This window comes from Thunnus maccoyii, chromosome 1 (assembly GCF_910596095.1).
Source record: "Thunnus maccoyii chromosome 1, fThuMac1.1, whole genome shotgun sequence".
Classification (NCBI taxonomy): domain Eukaryota; kingdom Metazoa; phylum Chordata; class Actinopteri; order Scombriformes; family Scombridae; genus Thunnus; species Thunnus maccoyii.
The window spans coordinates 19,600,417-19,614,228 of NC_056533.1; positions in this window are offsets into that span (position 1 = coordinate 19,600,417).

Below are 13,812 nucleotides of genomic sequence, written 5' to 3' on the forward strand. Positions count from 1 at the left end.
AAACAGCAACATCACGGGCTCAGGATAACTAGTCAAATAAAGATAAGCACTCAGTTTCAATATTTTTGTAGGCCACATCTATGTCTGGGGATTTTTTATATATTTTGTATCAAAATGAGTTTTTGTTTTATATTTTATTTGTGTCCATGCCTGAGGGTCCATCCCTGATGGTCGGAGCCTTGGTTTCTGGTCATATGGATAACCCTGATCATTATAGCTTGTGTGTTTGTTGTTTGGGTGGCAGCTGTGGAGATTTTTCTTTGCTGTGAACAGAGCTGCTTTGTGTGGCTAAATGAAGGAAGAAGTCATAACTCTAACCCTAACTGTAAACATGCTGCTCCCTACAAATTATAAAGTCACACTTTGGTCATTCTTTTGGGCTAATCAGCGATAATTACAGTCAAGTGGCCTGGCTATGTCCCGGCTATGTCTGCTTGGTATGTTATGTATGTTATGTTATATTTATTGTCACATTGATGATGATGGAAACCCTTCAAGAGTGTTTATAAAGGACTTCTATCTGTTTGTAGTGCACGTCACTTACAATGCTAAACTTATTGTTGAGGTTGTTGAGCAAAGATGGCTGGATATCTACAATAAGGCCCATAACCAATATGGTTTGTTATGAAAGCATCACAAGTTTGTCAGAGGATGTTTGCCCACAGAGTAATGCAATCAAGGTCATGTCAGGTAGTTGTCTCTCTTCTGATTATCTCCCAGGACATCATGTGATCAATCAGCCAGCTGTCAGATCAATTCTCTGTACTTTTGACTTGGAGAAAGTCCTCCGCCCTTGATTATTGCAATTCATTATATTTTGGTATCACTCGGTCTTGTTTATCTCGTCTCCAACTAGTTCAAAATGCAGCAGCAAGAATTTTGAGAGGGCCAAAAAAGCATAGAAAAAAAAGCAAGAATGGGAGCATATTACTCCCATTCTTGCCTCCCTACATTGGCTGCCTTTTAGATACAGAATTGATTTTAAAAGCCTGGTGTTTGTTTACAAGGTCTTAAATGGCTTTGCCCCCTCTTACATTATAGAACTCCTGTCTCCATATCACACTATCAGAGAACTGAGATCGTCTGACCAAAAACTTCTGTCTGTCCCAAGATCCAGGACATAGTGTTATGGGGACAGGGTTTTCTCTATCGCTGCCCCAAAACTATGTAATTTGTTTCCTCTCACTATCTGATCCCCTCTCACTATTGAGATTCTCAAGCATCATCTTAAAACATATTTCTACTCATTTAACTGTGACTAACTTAATCCAGTTCAGATATTTCTTCTGAAGTCTCTGTAGGTCTGTGTTGCCACTATGGGCTCAGTATTTTGTTATTTATTTATTTTTGTCTTCCTCGCTGTGTGCTGTGAAGCACTTTGGATCAACTATGTTGTGTGTAAATAAAGTTGATTTGATTTGATAGAGCTCAGATAAGCAGCCGATCAGAGTTCTCCTTCACGTCCTTTATAAAGGACTAAATCTGACTTATTTTGATGATTTATAAGATCAAGTTATAAATAAAAATGGTCAAATTGAGAAGAAAATACAAATAATAATAATAAATAAATGATACCAAAAGAAAGACAAAATTATGAATTTTGTTGTGCATTTGATTTATTTATTAATTTATTTTAAATGTATTTCAAAATGCAGTTAATCAGTTATTTATACATTTACAATATTTATTTCCTAACAAGTCGGGTTTCGTCCTTAACACCATCCTAAATTGTATCTTTTACCTTTCTAAATATATTTATCATGAAAAACAATTTCAAAAATGATTTGGGGAACACTAATATCAATACCAATTGCCACATTTATCATATGGTAACTTATTAGTTGTTGATATGCCCCTCAAAAACACATGGCTTCCTTAAATGTATATATATGCATCATTAATAACCATTTTATTGATCTTTGCTTATTCCAAATGAGATCTGATGGAAAAACAAACGGGTTAATCAGGTCAATCAGTATAACTTTGTCTTGCTTAAACTCAGTAACAAGATCTTTCTGTCTTCAGAATGGGGTCTGAGATGGCCTTTTAAGGACAGATGGAATACAAAAACATTTTTTTAAAAGCTATGGGGAAAACTCCCTGCAGAAATTACCATCTAGAAATTATGATTTGGTCGGGTGACCAATTATTTTTAGGCACAGATCATCAATTATCACACTGAAGTGCTCCTCATTATTTTTAGTTTCATTTTTCATGCCCTTCACAGTCCTTTGAAACAACATCCATGCCAAAAAAGTAACAAATAACACATTTGGGCTTCCAAGAGACTTCCATCCTCAGCTCTGTTTCCTGCCACCATGGAACTATTTAATACACAATTTCTCACTGATAAATCCTTCCTTATACATCACAACATCTTGGACAAGGGGCTTAATTTGATGTGCCTAACTGAAACCTGGCATAAGCCGGGGGACTACTCTGCTTAATAAGGCCTGCCCTCCTGGCCATAGTTACATGGAAAAAGCCTGCAGCTCTTCCATTGAATGCCTTGCTCTAAAATGTAAACCTCCATACTCTATGACGGTGCTTCTCATCTACCGCACCCCCAAACCAAACTCATCTTTCTTCCCTGAGATACACAAGCTCCTAACCTCACTCTGCTCCATGTCAACAAATGACACAAGTCATTGTTGTTGATATGAATATACATGTTGACAACCCCTCCTGTCATTTTGCAGTGGAGTCTGATTGAGTGTCTTGGCCTGAAGCAGCATGTTGATGTCCCTACTCACATCAGGGGGCACACACTCGACCTGGTCATCAGTGACTCCGCCCCCATCAATAACCTACAGGTCTATAATCTGGGTGTGTCGGACCACAATGAGGTCTCAGAACTGGAAAAGCACTGACCCGGCCATCATGACTATGGACCTCCAGCACATCACCTGCACAGCTCCTGCATCAGTGGATGAACTAGTGGAGCTCTACAATACATCTCTGAACTTCATGACCCTGTCAAGATGCCTGAGGTCAATTTTTCACACTCTGCTTAATGGTTCACTCATGATCTGTGGAAAATAAAAAAAAGCTGGATGTGTCTTGTAACAACGCTTCAGACACTCTGGGCTCGCTATCCATAAACTGAGTTTCCGTGAACATCAAAGGACTTACTCAAAGTCCCTTAAAGATGTTTGGTCATAGTTCTACTCCAACCTAATTAATAATAATCCTGGCAACCCTAAGCATATTTTTTCCACCATAAATCATCTCCTGAAGTTACAATCATCTTCCCCAATTGAGGCTACAGAAGAGTGATGTAACAGTTTCATTGATGTTTCAGAGCGAACATCTGCCCTCTGATGTCCAGCTCTTCCTCTCTGCCTCCTCCTGTCATCAACACTCTGTCATGGAGCTCACCATCTCTACTCCATTTCACTGGTGGCAGGCAGAACCACATTGAGGAAATCCTCAGGAAGACAAAACCATGTACTTTTGCCCTGGACCCCTTCCTGCAGCTCTGCTCAAATCATACATGCCCATTCTCAGCCCCCTGATCACCCAAACTGTCAAATTCTCCCTTCAAACCAGTAGTGTTCCATCTGCCCTCAAGGTTGCAGTCATCTACCCCCTCTTCAAGAAGCCCACCCTGGACCCAGAAGTTCTTGCCAGCTACAGACCTATTTCCAACCTCCCTTTCCTGTCCAAGGTGTTGGAGAAGGTAGTTGCTTCTGAGCTTCAGGATCGACTTAAACACAACAACCTTTTGAAAAATTTCAGTCAGGTTTTCGTTTAGCACACAGCACTGAAACAGCTTTGCTAAGGGTTCTGAATGACCTACTGATGGCAGCTGATGCAGGGTCCCCTTCTCTCCTGATTCTCCTTGACCTGAGCGCTGCATTTGACACTGTGGATCACACTATCCTCTTAGAGCACCTCCACACCACCATTGGACTGTCAGACTCCACACTTAAGAATATGTCTCACTAAGAGGATGCAGGTCTAGATCGGTTCCTGTCACCTGTGGTGTTCCGCAAGGATTAGTTCTCATCCTGTTTACCCTCTACATGTTCCCCTTGGACATGTCATCAGCAGACATAAGATGTCTTTTCATTGCTATGCTGATGATACCCAGTTGTACATCAAAACTGCCCCAAGCCTTTCTGCAGCCATGTCACACCTCAGCACCTGTCTTGAGATAAAGGCCTGGATGAGCACAAATTTCCTCCAGTTAAACAGCAGCAAAACTGAAACTCTCCTTATTGGCTCTCCACACCAGATTCAGTCACCTCCCATACCTAATCTCACCTTTGATGGCCAGGACATCCCCCTTTCCCTCTAAGTCACTTATCTGGGTGTTAGGTTTGACCCTAAGCTGACTTTTGATGACCATATAAAGACATCTATGCGAAACGTCTTTCTACCAATTTAAAAAACATCTCTAAATTCTGCCCCTCTCTAACCCTGTCAGATTCAGAGAAACTTGTCTATGCCTTTATCTCCTCAAGATTGGACTACTGCAATACGCTCTTTACAGGGATCCCTGGCAGGAGCCTCCAGAAGCTCCAGTACACTCAGAACAGCACTGCCAGGATCCTGATGAGAGTGTGAAAACACAAATATATAACACCAATTGTGTTTTCATTGCACTGGCTCCCTGTCTCCTTCAAGATTGACTAAAGTCCTGCTACTTGTTACTCACATACAAATCCATCAATGGTCATGTGCCTACTTACAGGAACTGATCATACCACAAACCTCCACCCGCACCCTCAGATCTGCCAGCAGCTCGCTCCTCTGGGCCCCCGGTACTAAGTGCCACACCACGGGGGAACGAGCCTTCTGCTCTGCTGCATCAGCAGCAGCCTACCTAACCATCTGTGGGCAGCGCAGACCCTCGTCTCTTTTTAAAAAAGGCCCAAAAACCTTTCTACTCAGGAAGGCTTTTTCATCTTAACTCTTATTACTATTATCTTTATGTTGTGTGTCCTATGTCATTAATACTGTAGCATCTTGAGTTTCACTATGAATGAAAAGTGTGGTACAAATAATATGTATTTTTATTATTATTTATTAAATAAAACAGAATTAAATAAAACAAAATTATGGTGATAAAACAAATGTACCATTGCAATCACTACAAATATTTGAGAAAAAGTAGAGTGGGAGTTAGCAATACAATAAAAAATGGTCTTGCAACTTTCAAGGGCATATCCCAAAAATTCAGGAACACATTTGTTTCGAAAATTTTATTTGATTTTCACTCACTTAAAATACTAAAACTGTGAGATGATATATTTTATTTAATTTTTCCAAAATTATACCCATGTGGACAGGATAAACCCAGGAATTTATGGAATGATTTAAAACAATTAAGATTTTTAATTTCTTCCTTGAGGACAGGATGAGGATTTATATTTGTTCCAGTTGGAATTTCCCGTCTCTTCAATGCTGTTATTTACGGCACAGCAACTGAACTTGATCATGAGTTTAAAAACAGAGCATTTCATAAAATGCCTCTGTTGTGTTATATATCAATGGTGCTTCTGTCTGCTGAGAGCCAGTGTTGTATTGCATAATTTTTTTTAATGAAGCAGAACTAAGTATCCATGTTGCATGTAAATGTGTGTTTAAGTTCCAGGATATGTAGCGTGAGCAAATAAGATTTTGCCAAATACACCTGTGTTAGGTGTAGTGATTTGGCCGTGAACATCTGAAACCATGAACAGCTGCCATAATTTCATAACCTATACTATATATCTATCTCCTTATATAGTATCTCTTACACATCCCATGGTGCTACAAAGCAATTTTCTAGAAAAATTTCAAACTCTCATCTTATTTCCATGCGCATGACTCTTGTTTGAATTTTTGGTCTTCACCCAACCAACCTGCTAACCCGGCATACTGTACATAATAACACAGAGAAAAATGATGGAAATACGCAGAAGGGGTCACTGAGTTCATAACAATGCTTCAGATTTGTTATTAATGTACCACAAGGTCTTGTTGTTTTGGCCTCCTTAATTGAGACAAATAGACAACGTGTAAACAATTTCAAGGCTTACATATAACACATGTACTGTTCCTCCTAACTATACGACACAGTCTTGTTTTGCTCAATTTTAAGTCAAAATGGGATGCAGACTGCAGCTTTTTAGTTATACCCACTGCACTTACAAATTTGTAGTGAATCAGGTTTACTTTAAGGCGATATTCGAAAGCACTGAATACCGTAGCCTCTATATTTACCTTTATTAGAAATACATTTAACCAGACAAACATATTCACAATCCTCTGAAATAACTTCTGTGTGAAAAAGAGACAAATAAAGATAATAAAGTTACAGTAATGAAAAAATCATATTCAATGAAAAATACAAAAATCTAAATAAAATGTAAAGTGAATTAGAAAGAAGCAACAGAATAAAAAATACACTGGAAAATATAATGGATTTCATATTCAGCAAATACATATTTTCAAAATAGTTGGGATTTTACAGTTGAATACTCAGCAGCAAATACACTGGCAGAGTTGTTCAAGTCATACAGTGTGCAACATACATTACTGTCAATATTCACATACACAATTCACACTGCATAGCCACCATCTAACCAGTAAAGTTGAATTATTTTTGTCCTGGTAGAGTCTGATCATTGTATATCTCGCCCTTCATTTGGAAACAACTCTGAAATCTGCCCAAAGCCATTGTACTCCAGCACTTAATAAAATAAGCATTTTGTGGGGGGAAAAAACGTCATGGCTCAAATTAATGCCATATAGCATAGCTTCATTTCAGTTTTTTTGAAAGGGAAAACGGTGAGCTAGACTTTCAAATATAAGTCCTATTTACAGTGAATCCTTAGGATCAATAAACAATAAGAAAAAGAAACTAAAAAATACTAAAAAAAAAAAACAAACAAAACTTAATTCTACGAGCAATAGGTGTTTTATCAGAATTAATGTCAATTAGGCCTAAATGACAAGTAATTTCATCTACGTAGTCGTAGTATCTAGGCTGCTTGAATTGGCTGTTTCAACATTTTTGGACTTGTGCATGTGCGCCACTTACATAGACATAAAGTGTAAACGGTTTTATTGTGTTAACAACTTATATATTTTACATAAAACTTCCTCACAATACAACTGCAGGCCAAATGTCTTTCTTGTTTGACGTACAATTGAAATCTTACTACTTATTACTTTGATATGCCCTCTTCTATAATACTGGAAACATATTCACAGATTTGAACTTCCCTGATCAATAACTCACAAGCGAAACGTTGTTAAGACACAAACTACGCCTCTTTCCTACCATAATGAGGTAAACAACGAGCTACAACCTAATTTTCACTAAAAAGAGCCGTCGTCCGAGCTGGACTAATAAAGCCGGCTGAGACGTGTAGGGACCGTCTAAAAAGTGCAACACCGAAAAGAGATACTACAGAAATGTTCAATAACTTTACTCTTATACAGTGTAGTTCCCCCCAAATCACTTCACACATCAATGGTCTCCTGTTGATTATACTATAACACACAATTCTTTTGTATAATTTTGGGGATTTGAATTTTGTTGAATTTTCATATGGTTATCAATAGATCATCTCATGGCTGCCTCATGGCCACTGCCTTTAAACCAATCAAATGACGGATGCATAGGGTGACTAAAGCCCCTTTTACACAGCGTTTTCAAGGTGGGAATGCTGCACCTTTATTCCACCCCGCTTTTCTGTATAAAAGGTACGGACACAGAGTTGGGGGGCAGAGTTGCTCTGCCAATAAGCCGGCTATGGAGGTGGTCACAGAGCCGGATCAACATCTGTGTAAAAGGGACAGCCGTCACGGCAGGACAAGGAACTGATGGGGAGTTGACGCTGTTGTGTTACATGTTATATGTTACATGTCACACCTCTGAATTCCGAACGCTGGCATGCTATGTAAAAGCACAAACAGGGGCAGCATGATGCCGGCTTTATTTTGTTCAGTGTAAAAAAACAAAGGCGGCTTAATGACAGATCTTTTTTACGGCTATAATGCAGGATCTCTGTATAAAAGAGCCATAAGGCACTAGCCAATCAGGAGCAACTTTCAGTAAAGCTCTACCTGCAGTGATCATATTTCAGTCTTTACTGCAAAAGCACTATGATGGGGAAAGATATCTTTCAATACTTAATGTGATTGGATTCCTTTGAAAATTTGCCTCCAGTCCTGTTCCATGGTTATATGAAAATAATCTTTTGTTTTTATTGTCTTTTCATTGTAGTTATTAACATAGTTAGTTGAGCTACGGTTGTATACCTGTTCAGAAATTTAAATTTGAGCTAGATCTTGTGCATATTTGACTAACTGAAATGTGACTGAATTTAAGCTCCAAACAAATGTCTTACTTTTTCAATATGTATATCATAAATAAATACAACAAAGACAAAGACACATGATGTACCTAACCTATCATTAACCATGTGTTGAAATATTACTCAAATTAGAAATTAAGGAAATTGATTTATGTAAAACTAGAAATGTGATTTTTACTTGTTCTTTTAGTTAATATGTTTAAGTACTGTTTGTTTAAAGTACCAGATGTAGCTTTACATATCGGGCCTCCTTTTTTTTTTACTGTCAAAAGAGTTTACTACACAAACTGACTTTGACTCTGACTCTTGACAAAAGGTTCTAGTTTTGCCTGTCCCCCTTTCCCTAGGTTAGAAGCAATTTGAAGACAATGGGAAGAGTTAGAGTTAGAGAGGCATGTACTCAAGACAGAGGGACAGAGGACCTGCCTCTGAGCATGATTCACAATACTGAACCAGTATCAGATGAGGACACAGAAGAGAATGAGGCAGAAGATGAACAACAGAAGATGTCACTGCAGAGTGGAGTTCAACCTGAACATGGAAATACATTCAACAAAAAACAATGGAGAAAGTTGCCAGTGGTATGAAAGAGGTTCACAATTAAAGTGAATATAAAAAATGGCAAACCAGGGACCAACGTGTTGTACAACAGTTTCTGAAAGAAAAATCCCTGTTGTACCATAGCCTTCAAGAGCCAGCATATCAAAACTCCTCACAACCAGAAAATTCATGATCATGTTTTCATGGAGATATACCTCACTCAAAATATCATGAAGGAATGTGACTTCAAACTTCGCAAGATGCCTTGGTACATACAACACTTTCCAGTTGACCCCTTTGGTGTACAAATGTATAATGAAACAGGAATAAGCATAGTTGTACAACACTTGAGAAAGAAGACCCCACTGACCTGATACCTAGATACTACAGCTAATGTTGCATCCAAAGTTCCCAGTCAGACCAAAAGACCCCTTTACTACTCTCTCACTCCTCCCGAAGGTCGTCAGAATGCACCTCCTCTCCAAGTTTGTGAAATGCTGACAAATGAACACTCTATGCCACCAATCATATTCTGGCTAATGCGGTTCCTAAAACTGTCACAGTACACAAAATTAAGACTACATCAGGTTGAAACAGATTACAGCTGGGCACTACTCCAAAGTGCTCTTCTGTCATTCAACAGGGAGAGCATTGTCAGCTACTTGGACAGGCCTTTTGCCATTTCTTCAAAACTGAAGACACAGAAGGATATCAGAATGTTTACAACATTAAACATTAAAACAGAAGACGATGGTTTGAAAGATTTTGCAACATTTGCATTTGCCAAGTTGCAAAACACTTCCTAAATGACCACAGCACTCAACATCTTCGGCTCACTGTGCACTGTATTAATTGGCAAACACAACACCAATACTGCCAATCTGGAGGCCATGCAGGACTTAATAAATGAATGCAAGTTTCCCGACATGGGAGAAACAGAAAAATTAGAAGATAGTCCCTTAGCTCAGGAGGAAGATGATGAAGAAAGAAGAAATGCCGACACAATTGTTGGCAGATCTCCCTTCACATATGAATTCAATAAGGTGAAAAAAAGGATGCCAAGACCTCACATGATGAGGAAAATCCATACTTCTGCCCAGGCATTGTTGATGTCCTTTTTGAGAACTACCTAGGCATTTTAACCCTTTCTGTTGGGGAATTTGAAAAGGTATGCATCTGACAAAGAAGAAGACACCTTTGACTCAAGTAAAACAAGGGACATAAACTGCCATGTGGAGAGATAGTTTGGAATTGTTAAACAGTTAATTCTGAAAAAGCAGAGGCAACTGAGGCCAGGGACCTTTGTCAGGAAAATGTATGGCTCTCTACAGAGAGCACATCATGTCTCATAACTTCTCTGAGCAGTAACTCCTTAAACCCATGCTACCAAAAGGCATCACTCAATCTCGAGAGGGTTGGGCAAAGAGAGACGGAGCAAAGCCCCACACTGCCAGCTCCAAATTTTACACTGCTCCAACCACTGCTCCAAAGAGAGCAGAGTCAACTCTGAACAATGACCTCACAAATAAAGGGTCCAAGCCCGCAACAGAGGTGCTTTTTTGCTGATCACTAAAATAAAATGCAATCGGTTTAAAATGCACTAAACTGGTTAAAATCAAATCATTGTAATTTATAGAGCCTGGAACCACTAAACACTTTCCAGAGCTATAAAAACATGGTTAAGCAAGCATTAAGAAACATTAAGCATCAGTGAAGCATCTGTATTCACACCCAGGGTCTGTTCACCCCAGGGCACAGTTCTGCTTGAGTACATCGTCCATAAAATACTCATAAAATCACAAAACACAACAATTTTAATAATGTGAGAAATATTCATGAATACAAAATGAGGCGGACTAGTTCAATAACAGCATTCTGTACCAGCACAGTAGAATGTGCAGCCAGAGTATTGAAAAATTTAAAATGGAATGAGTTTGCAAATGCTGTATGAAGTGATTACAGTTTTATTGCTCATATACTTGAAGGTTGATGCCCTTCCGACATGCAAACCAACTAAAGTTGCTGTGGCTGTTGTAAAACATGCTGAACAGAAGCTGAATTTCACCCTGCACCACAGCGAATTTCAGAGTTTGAGGCCTGACAAACTTATCATAGGCGAGGCAAGTTTCTCATTAAAACTGTTGTACCAGATTGTTTATCTCAAATTAATCCATCTACTGATGCATCAGTCCTTAAAAAGGTTTATGTGAAAATGTCATGAGTTGTGCTGCATAAAATCATATCCAAGTAGAGTGTCAGTCCAGAAGGTCTGGAGTGTGACTTCAGACAAACCAGTCTTGGCAAAAGTGTTGCATAAATGATCCATTCGCAAACATGTTGACAGCAACGTGATTAAACACTTACTTACTGGTCATTTTGTACATGCAACAGCATGAACAAAATGACCAAATGAGAGAGAAATAACTTCATTGGTTATCAGATGTCAGATTTTCAAATGTCTTCATAGTCTTCATCCCTATCTTATTGAAATAAAAATGATTGTCCAAACAGAGCACTCAGATCATCCAACAGTATCTCATTGTCTAAAGATTTGAGTCTTTTTTCATTCACTATGACCCCAAATTGTGGAACTCACTTCCAGTTGATCTGACAGCTGTCAATTCTCTCAATACTTTTAAGTAGAATGTTAAAATATACTTATTTAAAATGGCTTGTTACTTTTTTTTAATCACATTTGTAACTCTCTTTTGTACAGTAAATGTACTTTACATGCTGTGTATCAATTTGTCAACTGTGGTTTTGACATTTTAAGTAAATAAAGCTTATCATTTTATTATTGTTGCTGACATATTTGAAGATTTTATGGTTTAATGATATGTTACTTTTTCAAACAGTATCTTCATGCCCTTTCACACCACATGTTTGTGGTTGATCATCTTTCCTTCACAAATGAGCATTTTTTCTCTCACACTCTGCAAGGGTCAAATAAAGATGAGTACTCCAGAAAGGCTGGCCACAGATTTGGGTAATATTAAATAGATTATGGGAAATAAATAGGTTACACACACATTTAGTAAAGTCATAGAGTAAGCGCAAATGTAAACCAAAATTGATTTTCCTTTCGTCCTGTAGACAGTATTTCAAGATGTGCTGGAATAGACTCGGAAAGGAGGACTGCGTTAACATCAAGTGGCATGATAACACGCACCTTCCAGAAAGATGACACCAGTTGTGGGATCTTTGTCATGCAGGTGGTTCTGTGCAACAAGTTGTTTTTATGACAGATAAAACATGTCGTTGTACTGTGTAAGATCATACACAGTACATGTGTTGTTTTTCCATCCGTACAGATGGGCAAGATGATGGTGATGGAATTTCCACACATACCAAAGACGTTTCACATTGACTCATCAAAACAATCTTCAAAATCTAAGAAGAGACATGGCAGAAGAAATTCTCAGAGGATCAGGTATCGTTCGAAAAATTAAATTAATATGTTGAACACTTCACACAAATTTAACAGTAATATCAAGTATATTACTGTTAAGTAGATTCAATTTTTTAATTTTTTTTTATTTTTTTCAGTTTTAAAGGACAAGGTCTGTTCCTTCTGTGGAAATGAGGACCTGCCCACAAATGCTGTTGATGGTGTTTGGGTGAGACTTAATGTTTAATTGTTGTAAAATATCAATAGATAATCTGAATAGTGGACAAACTGTAGATAATCTGGAGTGAAATTCCAGGGATAACATTATAGTCACATCAGATATTGTATACTTTTATGCATTACAGATTTCCTAAAGTTAGCATTTTTTAAATATGTTTAGGACTCTTGTTTTTTTTTTTACTACTACAATAATTGTAGTTGTACACTCACAAACTGCATGTCAGGGAAAATTAGTTCAGCCACAAGTGATTTCAAACAAGCATAAGTCAAGCTCAAGTTCATAAAAACAAGCATGAAGTGAAGTCAAATTTAGGATTGTGGATTTATTCATTAATAATGTACAATAAGATGTGTGGTATAGCTATTCAAGGAGTGTTTGTTTTGCCATATTTAGTTTTCAATTTTCATATAATTTTACTGCATCAAAACTCGTGTCAAAATGTTTCAGAATCTCAGTTGATGTCTTAAGACCACTGCTTTGAGTGACTGAATTTCATTGTACAGATGTTTTTTTGCTGTGTAAATTTGTTATATTTATATATATATAAAACAAATTTACACTACATATATATATATATATATATATATATATATATATATATATATATATATATATATATATATATATACACACACACACACAATACACACACACATATATATATACACACACAAGTGTGTGTGTGTAGTTTCTTGAAGATATTAAATGAGTGAACTAGTTTTCATGGCTCTTCTCTTGATGTATGTGATACTATATTTTTATTCAAGACAAATACACCATACAAAACATCATAGGTCCACAGTTGCACCAGTTTGACCAAATCACATGATACTTCATACCAATGTAACTTGGAATTCTCACCACAAAAAGAATTGGACAACACCTGTCAAACACGATTGCATATCTTTTCACTTATTGGTCATAAAAATAAATGGAGGTTCACAAATCATTTCCTAAAAAAATATTTTTATTTTGGGACTGTAATGCACCAATAAACTGTTCAGAGTGACCTCACTTTTCTACTACTGACCACTGGGAAGGGCTCCTTAACAAAAACTTAAATAAAGTAAATATAAGACGGATTGTGTGTTTGAGTCTGTATTCATGAAAGTATCCTAAACCAATGTTCTGGTTTGTGGAAAGCAAACAGGACACCTTCTTACACGGTTTCAATGCTAAAGAGATTCTGGTAAAATTAAGCAAAATTAAGCAAAAAAATCTTAAAAAGCTAGGTGGTTCTGTATAACCATCAGGCGTCTCCTGGCGTTAGACATGACACTACACTTTATCTTAAAAAGCATTAATATCATTAATAGTAGTAGTGTAGTAAC